Genomic DNA, 27,437 nt, shown 5'->3' on the forward strand with positions numbered 1-27,437 from the left:
GAGGAGTCATAAAGGAAAGTGAAATACTTTACATTAATAAGAGGAACAAAGCAAACACATATAAAATATAAAAATTTAAAAATCCATGTAATTAGAATCAGCTGTAGTTTTAGATGAACAAGTGAATATGCTTGTATTTACATGCACACACACATATACACACACACACAGAAGTAGAAGGAGCCTATGGAATCTTTTATAGGTAGATTGGTGAGTTTTGACTTTTATTTAGTTGTGAATCTTACAGAGTTTTAAATTAGGACATTTTAGTGAGAACAGGAAAAGATATTTTAGTAGCAGAAGAGATATCCTATATTAGGTTTATAATAAAACTAAAGCATAAGCTTCCCTGATCATGATACCTTTCACTCTGGCTTGATCAATTGCCTGGAATTCTCCACTGTAGGTCTAAGCTTTGTCTTAAAGTATTTCTCATGTTGTACTTTTAATGTCTTCTACTTTTCCCATCACGTGATTGAACATTGACTTTCTCAGAGGCAGGGTAGTTATTCTTTCACAAATATAGAGCCTGATGCTCAGGAATAATACTGGAGCCAAGATCTAAAATTAAGTATTTTCATTTCTAACCTATGCTTTCTTGTTTTGCATGCTTGTAAGAGTTAACCAGCAAGTAATTAATATGAAAGAATCCAGTATCTTGAACCCCAAGCTCAGGAGGTAAACATGATGAAGGTGGAGTAATAGAAGGATTTTGAAGCTCACAACATGAATTTAAATATGAGTCAAAAGCTCTGTGTTCCTCTGGAAATAGAGACTCTTCTCTTCCTTTAGCAAGATGCTTCTAGCTATTAAATTATACATGGAAGCAACAGGAGATTGAAGGTCAATAACGAGGCACCTGTGTCTGTTGAGATGTAAGGTTCACACATAGCCTATTAGAGAAACAGTTTTATCTATTTTGAGAAGACACTCACAGAAGGAGATTTTACAGGATCCTTGGTAGTCCGCTTTATTATCTTAATAGACTTGTAGTCAGAATTTATTTATGTATTTGATTTTCATATATATCTCTAAGCCTTCTGAGGAAAAGAAAATCTAACATTTATTAAGTGTTTACTCTGTGTCAGACACTTGCTTAACTCTCTACATTTGTGTTTGCAACTAATCCTCCCAACAATTCCGTGAAGTAGGTATATATTACTCCTACTTTATAGATGAGACATTTATTTTTGAGAAGTTGAATAATTTGTCCAGGATTACATGATAAATGAGGATTTGAACACAGGATTGTCTGATTCCAAAGTCCACTGACATAGAGCATTCTTTGTATGGACGCATCTTGTATGGTATTGAAAAATATCCGTGAAACACATTTTTGCTAAGCATTTTTACGACGTTAAATATTTTACTATCATAAATGAAACAATATAACTTTCTTTAAAATATATTTATATATGAGATAATAAAATAATTTATGACATTTACATCCAAATAGCTCCTGAGAGGTCTTGTCATCTCTATCTGGTTATTATCAGTCTTGTAATTTGAACACTGTAACTGGCTAGCAAAGTATATTTTAAGTATTCATGGGTCATTTGTAGACACAATGTTGAAAACTCCAAAAAAGTCATTTGGCTGTTTTCCAGAATACAAACAAACAAAAACCTTTGTGTCAAAGAAGGAAAAAGATTTAAAGTAGAAGTTGGAAATGGTGAAGAGAATAAACTTTAAAAATATGTAGTATTTTTCCTAAATTATTTGAAAGTTTAAATAAACATATGCCTTCATAGCATACTGAAATTCTGTAGATTCCCAAAGTAGACTTCAGAGAACTCTGAATGTGTCAAACACAAATAACAGACCATATGATCTGTATCTTTAACTGGATGAATGTGACTATAAAATAAGTATAATAATGGTTATTATTGTGTACTATATAAAATTCTTCTCCACAATATATATTGCAGATATTATAAGTCATGTGTTAACAGAAAGCACATTTATTTTCATTTCTGGGACTCAAATTCCATTAAATGTAAACATTTTACAACTCTTATCAGGGTGCATTTTATTGTCTGCATTGGAAGATAAGGTACTGTGAATTTATCACAATCCAATGCAGGCAGGATTTTCAAAACATGAACTGATGTTACATAATGGTGGACAAGTACTTAGCCAATTTAAAGAAACCTTGGCTGTTTACCATATGACACTTTACACAACCTTTTTTAGGATATGTTTTTGTTGTTGCACATCTTGGTCTTAAAATTTATTTAAAAATTTAAAAAAGGATATATCAGATTTTTTTCCCCAAAATTATCTAATGTCATACAGGACTTAACCTGTACAAAAATTCCTTTATGTATTCCTGTATTACATTCTCAAATAGATTAAGTATTGGCATCTTTCATAGTCTGATCCCTCATGTAAATACGTTTTGTTGTCCTGAATATAATAATATGTTAACCATGATATTAATTAAATTTCAATTTGGATTCAGTAGTTTTTCTCTATACACTGTGTACTAAATGTTGTATAATGTTGCTATAATCTCAGATATCTGTAAGGTCCATGGCAAAAATCCACTGATCTGGCTGGAAATGAAAAAAAATTTCTTGACTATGTTGATGGGTAAGAAGTTTAGTATAAAGTGTGCTAACTGAACTGGAACATTGGATTAAGCAGAAATATTCATTCCAAAAGTGAAACATGCTTATCTGCAGCAAATCCAGCACTCTTTAAATGATAAACACAAGCATGAGAAATGCAATAGTAACATTTACAACCTTCACTCTAGTGTTGGTCTCTAGAAGTGACCTTCCCCCCTACTGTTTATACCTGGCTTAGAAGTATTTAAACTTTTTTAGTGCATTGGTTTTACATGACCGTGGAAAATGCTCTTTGCAGAGTAATGATATGACATGATGATCACCTAGGCTTTGTATAGCATAAAAAAATATAGTGGTAAACAAGAATAAGTGAACTGTTGGAAGGAATAATTCACAGTAGGAAATGGCACTGTCTGTGGCTGTCAATAGAAGATACCATCTGATGACATAAAATTTCTGTTTGGGGCCTGGAAACATGACAATGTGGGCTGTAGTAACTGATCTTTGCCCATTCATTTCAGCAGCCAAGGTGATGTTAAGTCACATTTCAGTAACTCTAACTGTGCCCATGGAGAAACAGGCATAGTTGGCACTGAGTGGCATGTCTCCAAGACATAGTTGGCACTGAGTGGCATGTCTCCAAGATCAAATAATTGTTCAAGGTTATAGCATTGACCCTCCTTTACATTACCCTTTCTCCTATCTTTCCCCTATTGAGAAAGAGAGTACAGAGATGAATGGAAGAATTCCAAGAAAGTGGCGGCAGTTTTGGGGAGAACAAAATATTTTAATTCAGAAAAAGCTAAAATTTTTGGCTTTCTTTAGCTTGAATAGTAATATCAGGGAAATTATAAATGATTTAGAAATTGTCAAATGCATTTTGGAAAATATTTAATTTATACCAAATATTTATTTATATACATAATGAATGAAGTATTCAGTTTTCAGTCTTAAAGATTATTTACTCTAATTTAAAATATATCTGTATGTTAACCTACTACACCTTTCCTAAAATCTGTTCATTCATTTTGTCTTCCTAAACCAAATGTAAAGAGAGAACTTTGCATGTTGTCATGTTACTGGCTTCATTTCCACACCATCAATGCAACTGATAATTTAGTATAACCTATAGTCCCTATGTTCAGCTGTGAACATTTGAACACAGACACCTAAAAAATAATCATGTTGTAAAAAGTTTGGATTTACTAAGAGATTCAGGAACCCATTAAATAAGAGTATTTTGAATCAGACAACAAATAACTCTGAAGGAAATTTGTGTTTAAAATTTGATATTTAAAAAACCCCTGCAATATAGATATTATAACAGAGCCTAAATCTATAAGGAAAAAAGAATGAAGAAAAAGAAGACAAAATAAGATCAATATTTAAGGACGATACCTTATGTTCTTGGGGCTTAACCTCTTTGAACCTCAGTCTCCTCATTTATAAATAGCAAAATTTACCTGTAAACTGTAAACTCATTAAGACAAACTGTAATTTAGATTTACCTCTAAACTGTAAACTCACTATAAGCAAGGGTCTTGCATATAATAAATACCTGATATATATTTATTGAGCAAATCAGTGAATAAGTTGTAAATGAATGACACTGAATTTGGTCATAGTCCTATCTTTTCCATTAAGTAGTCAATACTAAATATAATATGTCATAATTTTATTAAGTGGAAGTATAGTTCCACTGAATAAGACATGCAATAACATCCATGATCTAAAATGTGGTATATCAGTGTTTGTACTATTTTCTCATTTACTTCTTATATCTTTCTAGGTTTCTACCTAAAGATGATTACTTTAGAAACAATTCTGGTATCTGTATATTGCAATCATTAAGAAGAGGTGAATAAAATATCACAAAAAACTTCCTGTGGGTTATAGTGGGAACTTTATGACAATGATGCAGAGCTAAAGAAAGCTTGGTGGAATGCACAGGTTGTCAGTAATTGATTATGATGAGTCATTTTTTTGTCCTGTGATTGGAAGGTGAAAGGGAGACATTACACAGGTTGACAGGATTTTGGAAATGAAGAGCAAGGGATATCCTAGATTGTGTCAGATTTTTGAGAGGAAAGAGGCACTCTAATAGTGATTAACTGACTCATCCTTTTAACCTAAATGGCAGTCCTCTGATCTCCACCCCATTAACCATTCTGTCTTTCCTCTTACTAACAAAGTCCTTCTCATTGTTGAGAATGATAATTTTGCCTTGGTAGAAAACATTTCCAATCCATTTTGCAGATCAGGTGGCCACATAACATAATTAGAATCAATGAGCTGAAGGTTAAAGTTGTTGAGTGGGGCTTTAGTGCTTTAAAAGATACCATCAAGAAAGTGAAAATATAACTGCAGAATTTGAAAAAAAAATTTGCAAATTATATACCTGATAAGGGACTTGTATCCAGAATATATAAAGCACTCTTACAACTCAACAACAAAAAGACAACCCAATTTAAAAATAGGCAAAGGCTTTGAATAGACATTTCTTCAAAGAAAGTGTCCAAATTACCAAGAAGCACATGAAAAGATACTCAGCACCGTTAGTCATTAGGGAAATGAAAATTCAAACCACAATGAGACACCATGTCACAAACACTAGGATGGCTATAAATTGTGATACTGAATGAAGTAAGTCAGAGAAAGAGAAATACCATATCATATTCCTTATATGTAGAATCTAAAAAGAAATGATACAAATGAACTTATTTACAAAACAGAAACAGACTCATAGACTTAGAAAATGAACTTCTCAGGGGGGAGGGAAGGGGGGAAGGGATAGTCAGGGTGTTTGGGATCGACATGTACACACTGATATATTTTAAATGGCTAACCAACAAGGACCTACTGTATAGCACGGGGAACTTGGCTCAATGTTATGTGGCAGCCTGGGTGGAGGGGAGTTTGGGGGAGAATGGATACATGTATATGTATGGCTGAGTCCCTTTGCTGTGCACCTGAAACTATCACAACATTGTTAATCGGCTATACTCCAATATAAAATAAGAAGTTAAAAAAAAAAAAGACAATATGTTGTCAGAGATATAGAGAAACTGGAATCCTCTTACATTGCTGATGGGAATGTAAAATGATGCAGCCACTTTGTAAAGCATTTTGACAGGTCCTCAAAAAGTTTAACATAGAGCTACTATATGAATCAACAATTCTACTCTTACATATATATCTAAGATAATTGAAAACATATTCATATAAAAACTTGTACATAAATGTTCATAGCCATATGTTTTGTGACCATCTTACAGAAGCAGATGGATCCCCACACAAAATTCGGTTTGGATTTGAGACTGATAATTCTACACACACAACACCCCAAAAGGACATGAAAAAGTTTGTTACTAACATATAAAGCTTTTGGAGGAGAAAAAGGGTGGCTCCCAAGCATATCTAAAATGGCTTGAAAGAGCAGAGAAATAAGGCTGGCTTGGAGTCTGTGTGGTGGTTAAGAAAGGAATAGAGGCGGAATGAGGGTTTCTGTGAATGGCTTGAACTGCCCATTGGTGTCAAAGGAGGGAGCATCTGGGATTTCTTATCAGCTCTCCCAGATGTGGAGCAGAAGGGAAAAAGGGAGGGGTGAATCTTAAAAGCTGTTATCAAACATCAAATAATTGAGGTATAATCTTTATTATACAGTACTGCTCATAATCACCAGAAAGTGGAAACAATCCAAATGTTCATCAGCTGAAGAATGAATAAACAAAATATGGTATATTCATAGGATGGAATATTATTTGTCAATAAAAAGGGAGTGAAGGTGCTGATACATGCTGCAACATAAAACCATTATGCTAGGCGAAAGAAGCCAGTCACAAAAAAACCACACATTGCATGACTCCATTTATGAGAAATGTCTAGTTTAAGCAGCTCTATAGAGATGAAAAATAATTAAGCATTTTCTTATAGATGGTGGGAGAACTGTAGAGAAATGGAAAGTGACTGATAATGGGTATGGGGTTTCTTTTTGGGGTGTTGAAAATGTTCTAAAAAAGTCTGAATTTTAATTCTATTATTTTATCACATTGCTCTCAATTTAGGTAAACTTTCTATTCCTCATTTTTCTTTTTGTAAAATGTGAAGTTGCTGTGTTTTCATCATTTTACTGTTGTTATGATGATACATATAAAATTTATTTTTAAAATGTAAAGGATTTTTATTATTATTTGCATTATTAGATTCTTTAATTTCATGATTACTTAGAACTCTCTGTTGTAGAGTCTGTTTCTACAATACACCAGTCACTTACTGTGCGTTTTACCCATCTTATCTCATTAAGTCCTCACAACAACCTTGCAAAATCAAGTTTTTATGTTTTTACAGCTATGAAGATTGGCATTTGAGGAGGTTAAGTATTCAAGATGGTATTGAAACCCTCACCCATCTAAAGTCCACATTTTTTCCATATATCACACGGCTTCTTACACAAAGGTTAATTGAGTATTTTCCAGACTTTACTTCATCCACAAACAAGCAAATTTCAAAATGTGGCATATGATTGCTTTGAGTAAAATATGAGATTATAAATAGCTTCGTTAAATGGCACATCAACAAGATGTTTAGATTTTTATGCTGCTGGATTTCATATTTTATCTGTTTTTAATTCACACCAAATGAAAACATGACTTTGATGGCCTCTGTAAAACATGTCATGTGCAAAAATGAAATGGGAGAGCAAGCTAAAATGCATTTACTTCAGGGGATTTTATGAACCATCAGCTCAGCTTTTAGTTCACTTACCATGAGAGATGGATGTGACAGGTAAAAAAGTAAAAGCTTAGAGTGGTTCTCTGACAAATAATGTATATTCAAATACAGGACTAAAGGTATAGCAGATTTCATAGAAATTCAAACTGTATAGGATGTAGTTTTAGATGCTTAGAGCATGCATCTCATAGATGTTTAGCAAATATTGAATTAATCATAAAATAATAGTAGCAAACTCTTACTGTTATTAAAGAAAAATTAAGAATATCTGAAAAGTACTACCCTAACTCAAAATAATAATAAATCAAAATATCCTTTGATTTCACTCTCAGAAAGTAGGTCAGAAACACATTTGGAATGATACAATATGAATGTTCCAATTGTGTTATTAACTTTGTCTAACAAAAAAAAGCTTCTTACTTCCTCTGCAAATTAACTATTGAACAAATGAGTTGAAAGCAAGAGTAAGTAAATTCAAAGCATTTGAAATTTTCTGAAATTTTTGATATCAATGTGATATAATATTAAGTGCTTTCAAGTAAAAGACCTGAACTTGAATCCCATCTCTACCGCTTTCCTACAGTGTAAAATTGTATGAACTGCTTAATATCTCTGATCCCCATTATAAGAGTGAAAATTAATACACATCTTGAATGGGTCTAATGCAGACTAAATCAGTATTGTACGTAAAGCAATTTGAGTAGTGTCTGGTATAGGGTAGGCACTTGATAAATGGAAGATATAGGAATATAAATTGAGTAGTCAGATCTTCACAATGAAAAATGAAGTTGAACTATTGACAAATTGGTAAATTGGGTCTGTGCAGGTGACCAAACATGATCATTCAGAATAAAAAATACATTTTGGCTTATGCATAAAACATTTTTCTCATGTGCTTTCCTGAAGAAATATAATGCACGTGCTATATATTTCAGATACATAAAAGTGGGGAGTTAACTGCTCTTTATAATTATATAAACTGAGGTCAAAGTGCTTTTGTTTCTAACTTATCTATTTCAGCTTCTGACACAGTTGAACTTATAATAGCCATACTTTATCAGTTTGCTGAACCAAGGCATGATTTTTAAAATATCTTACTTTATACCTCCTTAAGTCTGTACAATTATTTTAAATAGTATGTTGCATTCAAATGTAAGAATTTTGGAAAATTAAATTATTTGAATGTGTCTACATTAGAGCCTCTAGTAAAGTTAAAGAAACACAGGTTGATATAAAGAACATAACTAGAAAACTAGTGAAAAACCAATAAAAATAAACTTTTATCAATTTAGCTAAAACTCTCTTATAACTCATTACCTTTATTTTTTTAACATCTTTATTGGAGTATAATTGCTTTACAATGTTGTGTTAATTTCTGCTGTACAACAAAGTGAACCAGCTATATGTATACATATATCCACATATCCCCTCCCTCTTGCATCTCCCTCCCACCCTCCCTATCCCACCCCTCTAAGTGGTCACAAAGCACTGAGCTGATATACCTGTGTGATGCAGCTGCTTCCCACTAGCTATCTATATTACATTTGGTAGTGTATATATGTCAGTGCTACTCTATCACTTTCTCACAGCTTCCCCTTACCACTCTCCGTGTCCTCAAGACCATTCTCTACATCTGCGTCTTTATTCCTGTCCTGTCCCTAGGCTCATCAGGACCTTTTTTTTTTTTTTTTTAGATTCCATATATAGGTGTTAGCATATGATATTTGTTTTTCTCTTTCTGACTTACTTCACTCTGTATGACAGACTCTGGGTCCATCCACCTCACTACAAATAACTCAATTTCGTTTCTTTTTATGGCTGAGTAATATTCCATTGTATACATGTGCCACATCTTCTTTATCCATTCATCTGTTGATGGACACTTAGGTTGCTTCCATGTCCTGGCTATTGTAAATAGAGCTGCGATGAACATTGTGGTACATGACTCTCTTTGAATTATGGTTTTCTCAGGGTATATGCCCAGTAATGGGATTGCTGGGTCATATGGTAGTTCTATTTTTAGTTTTTTAAGGAACCTCCATACTGTTCTCCATAGTGGCTGTATCCATTTAAATTCCCACCACCAGTGCTAGAGGGTTCCCTTTTCTCCACACCCTCTCCAGCATTTATTGTTTGTAGATTTTTTGATGAAGGTCATTCTGACTGGTGTGAGGTGATACCTCATTGTAGTTTTGATTTGCATTTCTCTAAGGATTAGTGATGCTGAGCATTCTTTCATGTGTTTGCTGGCTCTCTGTATATCGTCTTTGGAGAAATGTCTATTTAGGTCTTCTGTCCATTTTTGGATTGGGTTGTTTGTTTGATATTCAGCTGCATGAGCTTCTTGTATATTTTGGAGATTAATCCTTTGCCAGTTGCTTCGTTTTCAAATATTTTCTCTCATTCTGAGCATTGTCTTTTCGTCTTTTTTATGGTTTCCTTTGCTGTGCAAAAGCTTTTAAGTCTCATTAGGTACCATTTGTTTATTTTTGTTTTTACTTCCATTTCTCTTGGAGGTGGTTCAAAAAGGACCTTGCTGTGATTTATGTCATAGAGTGTTCTGCCTATGTTTTCCTCTAAGAGTTTTATAGTGTCTGGCCTTACATTTAGGTCTTTAATCCATTTTGAGTTTATTTTTGTGTATGGTGTTAGGAAGTGTTCTAACTTCATTCTTTTACATGCAGCTGTCTAGTTTTCCCAGCACCAGTTATTGAAGAGGCTGTCTTTTCTCCATTGTATACTCTTGCCCCCTTTATCAAATAGAAGTTGACCATATGTGTGTGGGTTTATCTCTGGGCTTTCTATACTGTTCCATTGATCTATGTTTTTGTTTTTGTGCCAGTACCATACTGTCTTTATTACTGTAGCTTTGTAGTATAGTCTGAATTCAGGGAGCCTCATTCTTCCAGCTCCTTTTTGATTTTCTATGTATATTATCATGTCATCTGCAAACAGTGACAGTTTTGATTCTTCTTTTCCGATTTGGATTCCTTTTATTTCTTTTTCTTCTCTGATTGCCATGGTTAAAACTTCCAAAACTATGTTGAATAATAGCGGTGAGAGTGGGCAGCCTTGTCTCGTTCCTGATCTTAGAGGAAATGGTTTCATTTTTTCAACAGTGAGAACATTGTTGGCTGTGGGGTTGTCATATATGGCCTTTATTATGTTTAGTTAGGTTCCCTCTATTCCCACCTTCTGGAGAGATTTATCATAAATCAGTGTTGAATTTTGCTGGAAGTTTGTTCTGCATCTATTGAGGTGATCATATGGTTTTTATCTTTCAATTTGTTAATATGGTGTATCACATTGATTGATTTGTATATATTAAAGAATCCTTGCATTCCTGGGATAAAACCCACTAGATCATGGTTTATGATCCTTTTAATGTGCTGTTGAATTCTGTTTGCTAGTATTTTGTTAAGGATTTTTACATCTATATTCATCAGTGATATTGGCCTGTAGTTTTCTTTTGTTGTGACATCTTTGTCTGGTTTTGGTATCAGGGTGACGGTGGCCTCTTACAATGAGTTTGGGCATGTTCCTCCCTCTGCTATATTTTGGAAGAGTTTGAGAGGATAGGTGTTAGCTCTTCTCTAAATGGTTGATAGAATTCGCCTGTGAAGCCTTCTGGTCCTGGGCTTTTGTTTGTTGGAAGATCTCATTACCTTTAAATTTTCAAGAGAAAATGTTTTAACACTGAATTGGACTCATTTGATTTGTATTGCCACATTATGCAATTAGAAGGAAGAAAAATATTTAGTATTAAATATTCTTCAAATGGATCAGGAAGTAAGCTTTGGGGTTACTGTGATTATATCCATCAATCAATTTTTTTTAAGGTGTAAGCTAGGAATGGCTGATTAAAATTAACAATAATATCTTGATCTAGAGTACTTCAGTTAAAGCAGTTACGTTGAATTACAACAATCAAAACAACAACAAAAGCAATAGACTTATTAGAATACATATGTATAACATAAAATAACAACACTTTGATAACTTTAATTTCATAGTTTTCCTGAAAGCTGAAAAAAATCAATAGAATAAATTTCTGCTTTTGTAAGTTTCATCTCTTCTTTCCCGGTTAATTAAGAATTGAAGCTTGAAATAATTTTTTTTTTTTTTTTTTTTTTTTTTTTTTTTTTTGCGGTACACGGGCCTCTCACTGTTGTGACCTCTCCCGTTGTGGAGCACTGGCTCCGGACGCGCAGGCTCAGCGACCATGGCTCACAGGCCCAGCCGCTCCGCGGCATGTGGGATCTTCCCAGACCATGGAACGAACCCATTTCCCCTGCATTGGCAGGGGGACTCTCAACCACTGCACCACCAGGGAAGCCCTGAAATAATTTTGAAGTATAAAATTTTCTTGGAATATGAGTGGCTTCTATTTATCTTAGCAAAATTTGTCTACTGTTCATTTAAAACCAAGCCAATTTTAGTTGGTTAATTCCATTTTAATGATTGAATTTATGTAATTTACACGTATTTTTCATCTTAAAAATAAGTACACCTTCCATTGAGATTCTAAGATAAAGAAAGTGAAAGTACTGACCATACCTACAGGCAGTTTTAGTAGTACCCATCTTAATAATGATTAAAAGTACTCACAAAATGTACTTCTGTGTTCTAATGAATTTATATTTTCCTTCTTATTGATATATAATTTCTATATAATAAAATGCTCAGATTTTAAGGTTACCAGTGTTCCATTAGTTTTGACACATCCTTCATGTGTATAACCTACATTTTTATCAAGACACAGAGCATTTCTGTCACCCCAGAAAGTTCTGTCATACCCCTTCCAAATCAATCACTGCCCAGCCCACCTACCACTAAAAAAGCAACTAATGATTTTATTTCTGTCATAGGTTATTTTCGCATATTCTAGAATTTCGTACAGTTTGATTCATCATATGATATGTAATTTTCTGTGTCTGGCTTTCTCCTTCAGCATTATATTTTTGAGACTCATCCACATTGTTGTATATTGGTTTATTCCTTTTCATAGTGAGGTAGTATTTTATTAAACAAATATACCTAAGTTTAACTGTCCATTCTCCTTTTGATGGACAAGTGGGCTGTTTTCAGTTATCAGTTATTTTGAATAAAGTTGTTATGGACATTCTTGTACAAGATTATGGTGGACATTTGTTTCCATTGATCATGAATAAATAACTAGGAGTGGAATTACTGAGTGATAGGGTAGTTTATGTTTTAACTTTTTAAGAAACTGTTAAACTCTTTCCTAAAGTGGTTGTACTATTTTACATTCCCACCATATGAGAGTTCAGTAGCTCTATATCTCCAACAATTGGTTATTGTCAATTACATCCATTTTAGCCACTCTAGTGAATATATAGATGTATGAAAAAGAGCCATTTAGAAAAGACTACATGCTGTATTTCAGTGTGGGTTGAATTTGTATTTCCTTAATGACTAGTAATGTTGTATCTGAGGGTTCCCAAGATCCTCAGAGTAGGGGGTTATAGAAACAATAGATAATTTGACATAAGGCTTGTATCTGGAATAATAAAAAGACAACATGATGGAAAAATGGATAAAGGATTTAAGCTGGCCCTTCACAGAGAAAGATATACAAAAGGCCAACAAGCATATGAAAAAATATTTAACATATATGCAGAAAAGAGTTAATATAGTAGGCAGCACCTCTATCCTGGAAAGACCTGTTTACATGATTTGCCCTTGGCTGGCATCAGAGAACTTGGATTTTAAGAGGATTCCCACCATTAACTGGTAAGAGTAGCTCACTGTGCCTATTTGAACAAACAATATGATTTTACACTTAACACCTGCTTTTCTTCTGGGAGTCTAGAGTTTAGGTACTTGACAGGCAGGGGGTGCCTATGTGACCAGTCTTCAAACAAAACCCTTGGTATTGAGTATTTAATGTGTTTCTGCAGTTGTCAAAATTTCATGTGTGTTTTCACAACTCATTATTTGGGGAATTAAGCACATCTTGTTTAATTTAACTAGCAGAAATTCCTTGGATGCCTGCTCCTGGTTTCCAGCAGAATTTTGCATGTTTCTTTTCCCTTTGTTGATTTTGCTTCGTATGTTTTGTTGTAATAAATCGTAGCTGTAAGTAGAACTGTACTTTGAATACTGTGACTCCTAGCAAATAAACCTGAGGGTGACTTGCCTATTTATTTTTCAGTGATTATCTTTGATGAGTTCAAGTTTTTAATTTTATTGAAATCTAATTTATCAATCATTTATTTTCTTCCATGGGTTGTGATTTTTGTGACTTTTCTAAAAAATCTTTGTCTAACCCAAATTAGTAAAGACATTCACCTTATGTTTTCTTCTAGGAGCGATCATTCTTCTTCTTCATGAAGTTTCTTGAAGGGTGAGTAAATTTTCTTTTTTTGCCTTCAATTAATGGCCATTTTAATGAAAAGTAGAGCAACTTACTGGACCAATTTACCCAACCCATGCTCTAGTCCTTATATGTCCATACATTGTAGAATATTGAGCTTTTTATCCTCCAAGCTTTTGAAAACTTAGGTATCATTATTTTTTCATGAATCAATGCTGAATAATATCCAATGTTTTCCTATATCTATTGAGTTAATCATATGAGTTTTCTTCATCTTAGTAATGTGGTGAATTATACTGATTTTTTTAAAAAAAACTTTTTAAAATTTTTATTTATTTATTTTTGGCTGCATTGGGCCTTCATTGTTGCATGCAGTCTTTCTCTAGTTGTGGTGAGTGGGGGCCACTCTTCATTGCATTGCGCAGGCTTCTCATTGCGGTGGCTTCTCTTGTTGCGGAGCATGGGCTCTAGGGCACGCGGGCTTCAGTAGTTGTGGCATGTGGGCTCAGTAGTTGTGGCTCATGGGCTCTAGAGAGCAGGTTCAGTAGTTGTGGTGCACAGGCTTAGTTGCTCCATGGCATGTGAGATCTTCCCGGACCAGGGCTTGAACCTGTGTCCCCTGCACTGGCAGACAGATTCTTAACCACTGTGCCACCAGGGAAGCCCCATATGATTTTTAATTAAATTTATTGAGGTATCTTTTATCTAGAATAAAATGAGCATAGTTTAATTATATGGTTTGGTGAGTGTGGAAAAATATATACACCCAAGTATACAGCACAACAATCAAGATATACATATATCCATTCCCTCCAAAGGTTCTCTTTTTACCCTTCTCACTGAATCCTTGCCTTTGTAGGCCCAGGCAATCACTGATTTCGTTTCCAACACTGTACTTTCAATTTTCTTTTCTAGAGTATCATACATATAGAATGATATAGTGTATATTCATTATGTGTCTGGATTCTTTTGTTCAACTTAGCATTTTGAAAATATTGTATCTTCTTATGTTTATCAGTGTGGTAGGCAGAATGCTTCCCACCTCTCAACACCAGGAAAAAAAGATGCCCACACTCTAATTCCTGGAACCTGTTAATATGTTATATTACATGACAAAAGGAACTTTTCAAATATAATTAAGATTATGGACCTTAAAAAGAGGGAGAATATCCTGGGTTATCCAGGTGTGCCTAATCTGATCACACGAACATTTAAAAACAGAGAACTTTCTCTGACTGAAAACAGAAGATACTATAAACATGAGAAGAACTCAGTGTGATGTTACTGGTTTTGAACATGAAGGTGTCCGTGAGCCAGGTGATGAGAGATGCTTTTAGGAGCTAAGGGTAGCTTCTAGTTGATAGTCAGTATATTAGTTTCCTCGGGTTGCTGTAACAAAGTACCAAAAACTGTGTGGCTTAAAACAACAGGAATTTATTGTCTCACATTTCTGGAGGCTAAAAGTCTAAAATCAAGGTGTTTTCAGAGCTGTGCTCTCTCTGATGGCTGAAGGGGAGAATCCTTCCTTGCCTCTTGTAGCCTCTGGTGTTTGCCTTAGTGTTCCTTGACTTCTGAATGCATCATTCCAGTAACATGGCTGTCTTCTCCCTGTGTGTCTTCACATCAGCTTTCCTCTGTGCATGTCTATCTCTGTGTCCAAATTTCCCTTTTTTATAAGAACACCAGTCATGTTGGATTATGGACCACCCTAATGACCTAATTTTAATTTGGTTACCTTGCTAGGACCCTACTTCCAAATAAGGTCATATTTTGAGGACTTGCAGGTAAGGACATCAGCATATCTTTCTGGAGGGAAACAATTCAACTCTTAACAACCAGTATGGAAATGGGCACCCGAGTCTTACAGTGGCAAGGAACTGATACTTGCCAATGACCTAAATTTGCTTGGAAGAAGATTCTTCCTAGAGCCTCTCAGTAAGAGCCTAGTCAACCAATACCTTGATTTCAGCCATATTAAAGCTGGAGCAGAGAATTCATCCAAGTCAAATTCTGACTTAACAGAACCGTAAGATAATAAATTTGTGTTGTTTCAAGTTTGTGGTCACTGTCATTTGTTACAACAGCAGTAGAAGACTACTGGAAGTAGTTTTTTGTTTGTTTGTTTGTTTTTTCATTGCTGAATAGCATTCCATTTTATAGATATACCACAAATTTTTATCTATTCACCTGCAAATAGACATTGGGTTCTCTCTAACTTTAGGGTATTACAAAAAAAGGTGTTATACTCATTTAAATAAGGCGTTTGTGTGGACATATGCTTTCATCTGTGGAATCCATAGGCTGTATAGTCAGTGTAAATTTAATTGTTTTAGAAAATACTAAATATTTTTTTCAAAATAGCTATAGTATTTTACATTGCTAGCAAAATAGGATGAAATTTTCATTTGACTTGTGTCATAACCAATGCTTGGTATTGTTGATCTATTTAATTTTAGCGATTTTAATATGTGCATATTCATATTTTATTGTAGTTTTAATTATTTCCTTGAAAGCTAATGAGCATCTTTGTATGTACTTATTGACTTTCCATAGATCTTCATATTGGAAGTGTCCGTTCAAATCTGTGCCCATTTTAAAAAATGCATCTGCCGTCTTAAAATTGACTTCTGAGAGTTTTTAATATATTCCCAATGCAAATCCTTTATCAGATATATGTGTGTATAAATGTTCTCTTTCACTCTGTAATTTGCTTTTTCGTAATACTCATTTTAGAAGAACAGAAATATTTAATATTTATAAAGTACAATTTGTCAATTTTTAATTATTTGTTCTTTTGTGGTCCTATCTAAGAAATTTCTCATAACCCAAGGTTATGAATATTTCCTCCTCTGTTTTCTTCTAAATTCTATAATTTACCTTTTAGGTTTAAGTTCGTGAACATTTTAAGTTAACTTTTATGTATGGTATGAGGTAAAGATTGAGGTTCACTATTTTTTATATGGGCATCCATTTTTTCTGGCACTACTTAGTAAAGACTATTCTTTCTTTCCTTATTAAGTTCCATATTTCTTGACTTTGTTCTGTCCATTGATTTCAATGTCTATTTTCATCCCAACACCACACTGTCTTGGATGCTATAGCTTGTCTTGAAATCAAATATGTGAGACTTCCACTTCATTCACTTTTCTAAAATTTTTGATTATTCTAGATATTTTATACTTCCTATAAGTTTTAGGATGAATTTCTCAATTTCTAAAGTAAACTCACTCAAGTTTTGATTTTGGTTGTATTGTATTGTATTAGGATTCTCCAGAGAAATAGAACCAATAGGATATAGATATTGATATAGACATAGATATGTAAAATAAAGAATGGGCTCATGTAATTATGGAGGCTGAGAAGTCCCAAGATATATAGTCAGCAAGCTAGAGACCCAGGAGAGCCAATGTTGTTAGTTCCAGTCCAAGTCCAAAGGCAGGAGAAGACCAGTGTCCCAGCTTAAAGACCATTTGGCAGAGAGAGTGAATTCCCTCTTGTTCAGCCTTGTGTTCTATTCAGGCCTTCAAAGGATTAGATAAGGGCTTCTCACATTGGAAAGATGATCTGTTTTACAGTCTACCAATTCAAATGTTAATATCATCCAGAAATACCCTCACAGACACATTCAGAATAATGTTTAAGCAAATATCTGGGTACCTTGTGGCCCAGTCAAGTTGACACATAACATGGACCATCACATATATCTATGGATAAATTTGGAGAAAATTCAAATTTTATCAATATTTATTATTTTCATTCTTAAACGTAATATATCTATTTGTTTTAGAAGTTTCATGATAATTCTTTTAGAAGTGTTTTATCATTTCCATGGAAACATACCTTCTGCATATTTTGTTAAATGTATCTCCAAGTACTCGACATTTTGGGATACTTTGATAAAAGGCATGGATTTTTTTGCCTTTATTAAATAAACTTTTTTAAGGTACAATTTTCGTACTATAAAATGCACTGATTTTAAGGGCATAATTTGATTAGTTTTGAAAATATACATACCAGTGTAATCAATAAAAATAAAATATTTACATCAGCTGAAAAATTTTCTCACATCTCTGTTGCAAAATTCATCTTCATACCCAGGAAAAACGTTTATCTGCTCATTATTGATTATATGGAATTATATAATATGTTACTTTCTGTGTGTGGCTTCTGATACTCAGGATAATATTTTTGATATTCATCCATGTCGTTGCATGTGTACATTGCTCATGTTTCTATTGCTGAGTAATATCACATTGAGCAAATATACCAAAATGTAGTTATTTACCTGTTTGATGATATTAAGGTTCCTTTGTTTTAGGGTTATTATGAATAGAGCTCTTAGGAAAGTTGGTGTACAAGTCTTTCTATTACCATATGTTTTTATTTCTATTGAATAAACACCTGAAATAGAAATGGTGAGTCACATGGTAAGCATATGTTTAACTTTATAAGAAACTGCTAACTCTTTTCCAAACTGGTTGTCCCATTTTACATTCCTACCAGCAAAGTATGAAAGTTCCATTAATTCCACATTTTCACCCACACTTTCTATTGTCAAGAAGCATGGATTTTTTACTTTAAATTTCTAATTGCTCTTTTCTAATATACAGAAATAAAATTGATATTTGTATACTGATTGTATAGTCAGTGAACTGGATATCAAACTCATTTTAGCAGCTTTTGTTATAGATTCCTTCGGATTTTCTAAGCAGACCGTTAAATGGTGAGCAAATAGTGCTTTATTTTCTCCTTTATATATATATATTTTTTTAAATAAATTTATTTTATTTATTTATTTGGCTGCATTGGGTCTTCGTTTCTGTGCGAGAGCTTTCTCTAGTTGCGGCGAGCGGGGGCCACTCTTCATCGCGCTGCGCGGGCCTCTCACTGTCGCGGCCTCTCCTGTTGCGGAGCACAGGCTCCAGACGCGCAGGCTCAGTAGTTGTGGCTCACGGGCCCAGTTGCTCCGCGGCATGTGGGATCTTCCCAGACCAGGGCTCGAACCCGTGTCCTCTGCATTGGCAGGCAGATTCTCAACCACTGCGCCACCAGGGAAGCCCCTCCTTTATATTTTTTGACCATTTATTTGCTTCTTGTTTACTGAAAAATCTTAACCACTTAGTAGAATGTTAACTGACTTTTTTGGTAGATGTCATTATCAGGTTAAGGAAATTCTCATCAATTATTATTTGCTAAAATTTTTACCATGAATAATTTTCAATTCTGTAAATGTTTTTTTCTATATCTATTGTGATAATTATATGGATTTTTCTCTTTTACTTTGTTAATATGGTGTAGTACATGACTTTGCTTTATATTTTTAATTTACCTTGCATATCTTGGATAAAGCTATTTGGTCATTGCTGCATTATTACTTTTTGGATTCTGTTGCTAAAATTTTGTTAAGTATTTTACCTTCATTTGTGAAGAATAAGTTCATCATATCCAAACATATCTTGCTTTACTGTGCTTCACTTTATTGAACTTTGCAGATACTGCCTTTTTTTTTTTTAAACAAATTGAGGGTTTATGGCAACCTCTTGTCAAGCAATTCTATTGGCACCATTTTTCCAATATCATTTGCTCACTTTGTGGTTTTGTGTCACATTTTGGTAATTCTCACAATATTTCAAACTTTTTCATTATTGTATTTGTTATGATGATCTACTACAACTCACTGAAGGCTCAAATGATGGTTAGCATCTTTACCAATAAAGTAGTTTTTAATTAAGGTATGTACATTGTTTTTAAGACATAATGCTATTGCACATTTAGTATACTACAGCATAGTGTAAACATAAATTTTGCATGCACTGGGAAACCAAAAAATGTATGGGACTCACTTTACTGTGATATTAGCTTAATTTCAGTGGTCTGGAACTGAACCCTCAATATCTCTGAGGTATGCCTGTATAATATTCCTGGCTGAGCTTTTTGTTTCCTCCTGCATTTTAAATATGGTTTCTATTGCTTTCTGGTCTCTATCCTTTCCAATAAAACATCAGGCATCATTATATATTTTGTTCCCCTGTGTTTTTTCTCTTCTAGTTTCTTTCAAGATTTTCTCCCTATCTTTGGATTTCAACAGTATATCTATAATGTGTCTACACATGGTGTCCTTGTATTTATATCCTATTTGGTGTTTGCTGAGTTTTAGGATCTACAATTTAAAATTTTCACCACATTTGTAATACTTTTAGCTAGTCAATTTCTTCAAATATTTTTTTACTTCCTCCACTGATCCATCTGGGACTCTGATTACATATAGGGTAGCCCACTTAATATTGTTCAGTATTTTTCTCAGTGTTCTTCAGATTGCAAAATTCTGATTGGTGTACCTTCAAGTTCACTTACTCTTTCTTCTGCGAACTCCAATTTGGTGTTAAGTTCATCCAGTAGATATTTTCATGTCATTTATTGTTCTTTTGTTTCTATTTATTGTTCTTTTATTTCTAGAATTTGTATTTGGCTTGATTAAAATTTATTTATAATTTTTTACTACATTTCCAATGTGTTTAATCCTTATGGCAACACTTTCCTTGAAGTCTTTAAACATATTTATAATACAATATCATATGGGTCACCTCAAGGTTGGTTTTTATTGACTATTCTTTTTTTCTTGATTATTGTCATATATTCAGTTTCTTAGCATGTTTAGCAGTTGTTTCTTGTATGGTTCACAATTTGAATAATAAAGTTTAGAAATTCTACATTTTAATATATCTCTCTGCAAAGTATTAACATTTTTATACCAGGTAGTTAGATTAGCTAGATTCAGACTGTAAACTTTGCTTCCTCTGCAATGTGCCGCAACTAAAGTATCTATACAATGCTTTCAGTTTCTAACTGACAAATGTTTCTGAGACTCCTGGATTCTCTCCTTTGTATGTGTAGTTCAATCATCAGCCAAGGATTTGAATTTATTCATGCATAGATTTTGGATCTCATCCATTCCACAGTGTTCTCTTCTGGTGGAACATTTTCAGATTGGTATATTTTTTTAGTTGTTACACAGGTTTTCCTGAAACTTGGGCAAAGTTGGAAAGATTTGTAGTTCATAGACTAACTAGCATTTGCATGAGTGGTTATCCTAAACAGATTGTTCATCCGTTTTCCATTATTTGTGTTAAGGGGATTAAAATGCTTAGATTTTAAATTTATTGACTAATCATTTCTATCATCCCCTTAATATAGTTCATGTGGTTTTACAAATTTCTGACATCTTCAGTCATTACATTTTATTGGCTAAAGTATTTTCTACAACTTGGATTTTCTGGGAACATGAAAACTTTGTTTCCAAAATGCACTTGAAAACTTGTCAAGCCAGATGCACTTCTGTTAGAGAGGCCCTTAAATCTGACTCACACATGGGAGAGCCCATTAACTAATTAATTAGTTAGTTAATTTCTTAATGTTGATCATTCAAAGGAAGATTTCTCAAATTCTTGAATTGTTGCACATTTTGGATCTCATCCATTTTACAATGTTCTCTTGTCCACAATTCTCGTACTAACTTTTCAGCCACTCTATCAGGACTGGACTCAGTCTCCTCATAACTTCCAGTCAATAATACTACAGTTTTATGCCTCTGTTAGTCATGTTCAGATTGGGGAGTACCTGCAGGCAAAAAGCCAGAAACTTGGAAGTGTCAACTTCTGTAGTTCTTTTTTGCAGAAGTTAATACTTTTCTAATTTCTGGCTGCTTTTGGTTGTTTTCCAAATTCTTTAAATAGTTGTCTTTGTGTATGTGTTTTTGGTTTTTTTTTTTTTTGCGGTACGCAGGCCTCTCACTGTTGTGGCCTCTCCCGTTGCGGAACACAGGCTCCGGATGTACAGGCTCAGCAGCCATGGCTCACGGGCCTAGCAGCTCTGCGGCATGTGGGATCTTCCCGGACCAGGGCATGAACCCGTGTCCCCTGCATTGGCAGGCAGACTCTCAACCGCTGCGCCACCAGGGAAGCCCATGTATGTGGTTTATAAAAGTATTTTATAATTGTTTTCTGTGGTAGGGTTAGGTAAGTTAGTCTACTTGACCATTACCAGAAATTTTCCAATTCACTTTTGATCACCTATCTCAGATCTACCTGTATTTGATTTTAAATCTACTATCTTATTAGTTACTTTCTATTTGACTCACTATTTTATGTTTATTCCCATCTTTCCTTGCATTCTTTCTCACTATTTAATAATTTATTATTACTTTTTTCCCTTATATTACCTCATAGTTATAAACTTTATGGCTATAATTTTGATAGTTACTGTAAAGATTACAAAATACATCCTTGATTTATCCAGGTCTAGTGTTAATTGTACTTTAATTGTCTTCTAGGACAATGCAATGATGGATTATTAATACAGCAGTATTTTCACATTTTCCCATACATGATTGTTTTTTACTCTAAATTTTTCTTTCATCTTATATTTTCCTTCTGTCTAAAGAAAATCACCTAGGTTTTCCTTTAGTGGAATATCGTTCTGGTAATTCTTTACTGCCTTGTATGATTTCTAATGTCTTCAAGCAAAGTAATCATATATACTTGTGAAGCTTTCCTCATTAATCACAACATGGGTGTTTGTCTGTAAAATGTGCTTAAATTTTAATTACTAGTTTATATTTTTCCTAATTAGTTAAAAATATTCTTCAAAATAATTTCTTTTTGAAATTAAAAGTAAATTCTATTTTATTGTGATAAGAACACTTAACATGAGATCCATCCTCTTAATAAATTTTAAGTGTACAGTACAATGTTGTTGACAATGTTGTATATTGCACAAGGCACAATGTTATACAGCTGATCATCTTGTTTAACTGAAACTCTGCACCTGTTGATTAGTAACTTCCCATGTCTTCCTCCCTCCAGGCCCTGGCAGCCACGATTCTAGTCTTTAATTCTATGAATTTGACTATTTTAGAGGACTCATATGAACAGAATCATGCAGTATTTGCCTTTATGTGACTGGCTTATTTCACTTAGCCTAATGTCCTCACATGTTGCTGCATATTGCAGAATTTCCTTCTTTTTAAAGGCTGAATACTATTCCATTGTGTGTTTATACCACATTTCTTTACCTATTTATCTGCTGATGGACAGTTAGATTATTTCCCACATGTTGGCTACTGTGAATAGTGCAACAATGAACAAGAGAGAGGTAAAATATCTTTGAGAACCTGATTTCAATTATTTTGGATAAATACCCAAAAGTGAGATTGCTGGATCATATGGTATTTCTGTTTTTAATTTTTTGAGGAAAATTTATACTGTTTTCCATAATGACTACCCCATTTTGAATTCCTACGTATAGTGTGTGTTCCAATTTCTCCACATTTTGGCCAATACTTGTTGTGTTTATGTGTGTGTTTAATAACAACTATCCTGACAAGTGTCAGGTTATTGTGGTTTTGATTTGTACTTCCCTGACAACTAGTGACCTAATCATTATTTTCTTTTTCATATACCTGTTGGCCATTTGTATGTCTTCTTTGGAGAATTGTCTACTCAAGTCCTTAGCCCATTTTTTAAATTGGGTTATTAGTTTTATTTGCTATTGAGTTGTGGGAGTTCCTTATATATTTTGGATTTTAATCCTTTATTGGATATATTGTTTGCAAATATGTTCTTCTATTCTATTGGTAGGCTTTTCACTCTGTTGATCATTTCCTTTGCTGTGCAGAAGCTTTTTAGTTTGATGCAATCCCACTTGTCTATTTTTCCTTATGCCACTTGTGTTTTTGGTGTCATATCCATAAAATCATTGCCAATACCAATGACACCAAGCTTTAACCCTATATTTTCTTCTAGGAATTTTACAGTTTCAGATGTTAAAGTTGTCTTTATTCCATTTTTGAGTTTATTTTTGTGTGTGGTGTAAGTTAGGAGTCTAACTTTATTCTTTTGCATGTGGATATCTAATTTTCTCAGTAACATTTGTTGACGAGACTATCATTTTCCCATTGTGTATTCTTGGCATCCTTGTTGAAGATCAGTTGACCTTATATGCATGGATTTATTTCTGAACTCTATATTCTGTTCCACTGTTAAAATGTTCATATTACCCAAAGCAATCTACAGAGTCAATGCAATTTTTTTTAAAATCCTAATGATATTTTTTACAAAAATAGAAAAAAAATTCTAAAATTCATATGGAACCACAAAAGATCATGAATAGCCAAATCAGTCTTCAGAAAGAAGAACAAAGCTAGAAGCATTACATGTCCTGATTTCAAAATGTATTGCAAAGCCACAATAATCAAAATAGTATGGCACTGGCATATATTTTTAGAGTTGCACAATATTCAGTGATATTCAGTAATGTATTTTTACCAAGATATTTTCACCAGTTTTTTTTTGTTGATATATTTACAAATTTAAGTAAAATATACTGATAGAAACATTATTTTTCATAAGTCTTCATTATAGTGTATAATTTTTCATTAGAATATACAATAATAAATTTCTAGTAGTAAAATTTGGCTTTAAACATTTCTAAGATTTTAAATTATGCTCCAGAAAGTAACTTGTTTTCCCACCTAGTATATCTAAGTTTTTTTTTTGAGATATAATTGATGTACACTATTAAATAAGTTTCAGGGTTATGAAATAGTGATTCACAATTTTTAAAGTTTATATTCCATTTATAGTTATTATAAAATACTGACAATATTCCTTGTGTTGTACAATATATCCTTGAGGCTTATTTTATATGTAATAATTTTTACCTCTTAATTCCCTCTCCCTACCTGGCTCCTCCCCCAATCCTCTCCCCACTGGTAACCACTTGTTTTTTTTTCTCTATATCTGTGAATCTGTTTTTTTTATGTTATATTTACTAGTTTGTTTTATTTTTTTAGATTCCACATATAAGTGATATAATACAGTATTTGTCTTTCTCTGTCTGACTTACTTCACTTAGCATAATGCCCTCCAAGTCCATCCATGTTGCTGCAAATGGCAAAGTTTCATTCTTTTTTATGGCTGAGTAGTATTCCATTGTGTATATGTACCATATCTTCTTTATCCATTCATCTGTTGACAGACACTTGGGTTGCCTCCATATCTTGGCAATTATAAATACTGCTGCTATGAACATTGGGGTGCATGTATCTTTTTAAATTTGTGTTTATTTTTTTGGATATATACCCAGGACTAAAATTGCTAGGTCCTATGGAAGTTCTATTTTTAGTTTTTTGAGGAACCTCCATACGTTTCCACAGTGGTTGTACCAATTTACATTCCCACCAACAGCATACAAGGGTTCCCTTTTTTCCACAGTCTTGCAAACATTTGTTATTTGTGGTCTTTTTGATGACAGTCTTTCTGACAAGTGTGAGGTGATGTCTTGTGGTTTTAATTTGCATTTATCTGATGATTAATGATGCTGAGCGTCTATTCATGTGCCTGTTGGCCATCTGTGTTTTCTTTGGAAAAGTGTCTATTCAGGTATGCATCTAAGATTTTTATTCATGCTCACAAACACCACATTTTATTTTTTCAGTTATATGTGACTGTTTTACCTTTCAGATGATTAATTCAGAGTTTGAATATTTTAGATATATTAATTCTTTTTATTTTTCTTTTGTGAATTTCCTCTCCATGTGTTTTGGCTATTTTCTACTAGAAAATCATTATTTCTTATTATATTAATAAATAATAAGAAGAATTTATTATTATTAAGAAATTATTATTTCTTATTAAATTGATTTAGAACATATTTATTTATATATTAAAGGCAATAAATATTTTTTTCACTTATAGCCACAGCAAGTGCTTTCTTCAGTTTATTGCATTTCCTTCTGCTTATATTTTCCCACAGGCAAAATATCACATTTCCTGCAGTCAGATATATCAAAATTTTCATTCATGTGTGTTTTACTTTGTTTTTTATGCTTAGAATATGAATATAAATAAATATTCATATATTTTTCTAGATTTTAAAAACATTTTATTTCTTTTAAGGAGTTGACTTTCTAATTTGTCTAAAATTTATTTTGTTATTCATTCTTAGCCTCTTTGCACAACTGAATATTTACTATTTTCAGGTCACAGCTCATCAAATAGGTTTTCCTTGATTTGTCCATTTGTTTCTCCAAGTTCTTTCATCTTGCAGATTTCCTTTTAAATACTTTTTACACTGGAAAATGTTCTTGATTATTTCTCTATTAACTTAAATATTGTCTGCCTTGCTTCATTAGAATGTAAGTTCAGTGAGGACAAGGACATTTTATGCTTTTTAAAATTAATTTTTATTGGAGTATAGTTGATTTACAATGTTGTGTTAGTTTCAGAAGTACAGCAAAGTAAATCAGTTATACATATACATATATCCACTCTTTTTTAGATTCTCTTCCCATATAGGTCATTACAGAGTACTGAGTAGAATTCCCTGTGCTATACAGTAGATTCTTATTAGTTATCTATTTTATATATAGTAGTGTGTATATGTAAATCTCAATCTTCCAATTTATCCCCCGATTTCCCCCTTGGTAACCATAAGTTTGTTTTCTATATCTGGAAATCTTTTCTGTTTGGTAGATAGGTTCATTTATGGGAAATCCCTGGAGATCCAATGGTTAGTACTCCATGTTCTCACTGCCAAGAGCTCATGTTCAATCTCTGGTCGGGGAACTAAAATCCCACAAGCCGCACAGCACATCCAAAAAAAAAAAAAAAAGGACAATTTACTTTCCTCTGTATTCTTTTAGCCTGGTAACTACCCTGTACAAGTAGAAACTCAAATATGTTTACTGAATAAATACTTTATTATACGAATTATTATTATTATTTCTTCAAAATGTTTTCATTATGTGGGAGTATCAGATCCTTTTTATTTTTGGAATTTTATCACTTTTATTATGAGGTTATTACTCAAGACTACTTTATAATCAACTATGCCATAAATTTATCAAAATAATAAGAATTGTATTCAAACTGACAAAGCATCTAAAAAACAAAACCAAACAAAAGTATATGTCTAAAGTGAGACTTAGAGATATATCAGTAAGAGAAATGACTTCCATAGATGCTTATCAAGAGATAGAAAATATTTTAAATACCAACAATGTTCTAGAACAAATAATCACAATTAATCTTTCTCATTTAATTCAGTCCTTTTTATCATTATTTTTTTGTCCTGCTGGATCTTGGTTTACCACAGTTCTTTCTAGTATCATCTGCTTCTGGACTAAAAAGAGTTCCGAAAATTCTGATTCATTACCTGGTGTCAGTTCACTGTGGTCCACTCATGATAATGATGTCAGCTTACCCCGGTTCTTTTAACCAGTTTTTTTTTTCTTTAACTCCAAATATGCAAGATTCTATTCATTGCAGAATAGTTAAGAATATCCAGTACACGCATTTCTACCAAGGCTCTGAAATGATCCTTTTTTGTTGAAGACCCAATTTCTTGCCAACATCTTATAGCAGAGACTTGAGATAAGCATGCAAGGGATTGCTGATAAGATTGAATGGCTCAGCTTAGTTTATTATAGTAACCATCAATATCAGACTCAAGAACAGTCAGTATTCTCTATTGGGATTTAACATGTCCTATTTAATAAAATTTGATCAATGCTTCCTGTATGAGTAAGACCATATTAGGAAGGGGGGGCACTGAAGAATACAGGGGTGGCCTTCCAATACATCATATACATTTTACATATTTATACTAATAAACACTTGTATAAAATTTTAATAACGAAACAAAACCTTGGATATATTAATGGCACATATGACAAAGGGGCAGTTTTCTTGCTATATAAAAGCTTATATAAATCAACATGAAAAAGATGAACAAACTCAAAG

The sequence above is a fragment of the Hyperoodon ampullatus genome (assembly GCF_949752795.1).
Source record: "Hyperoodon ampullatus genome assembly, chromosome: 3".
Classification (NCBI taxonomy): domain Eukaryota; kingdom Metazoa; phylum Chordata; class Mammalia; order Artiodactyla; family Ziphiidae; genus Hyperoodon; species Hyperoodon ampullatus.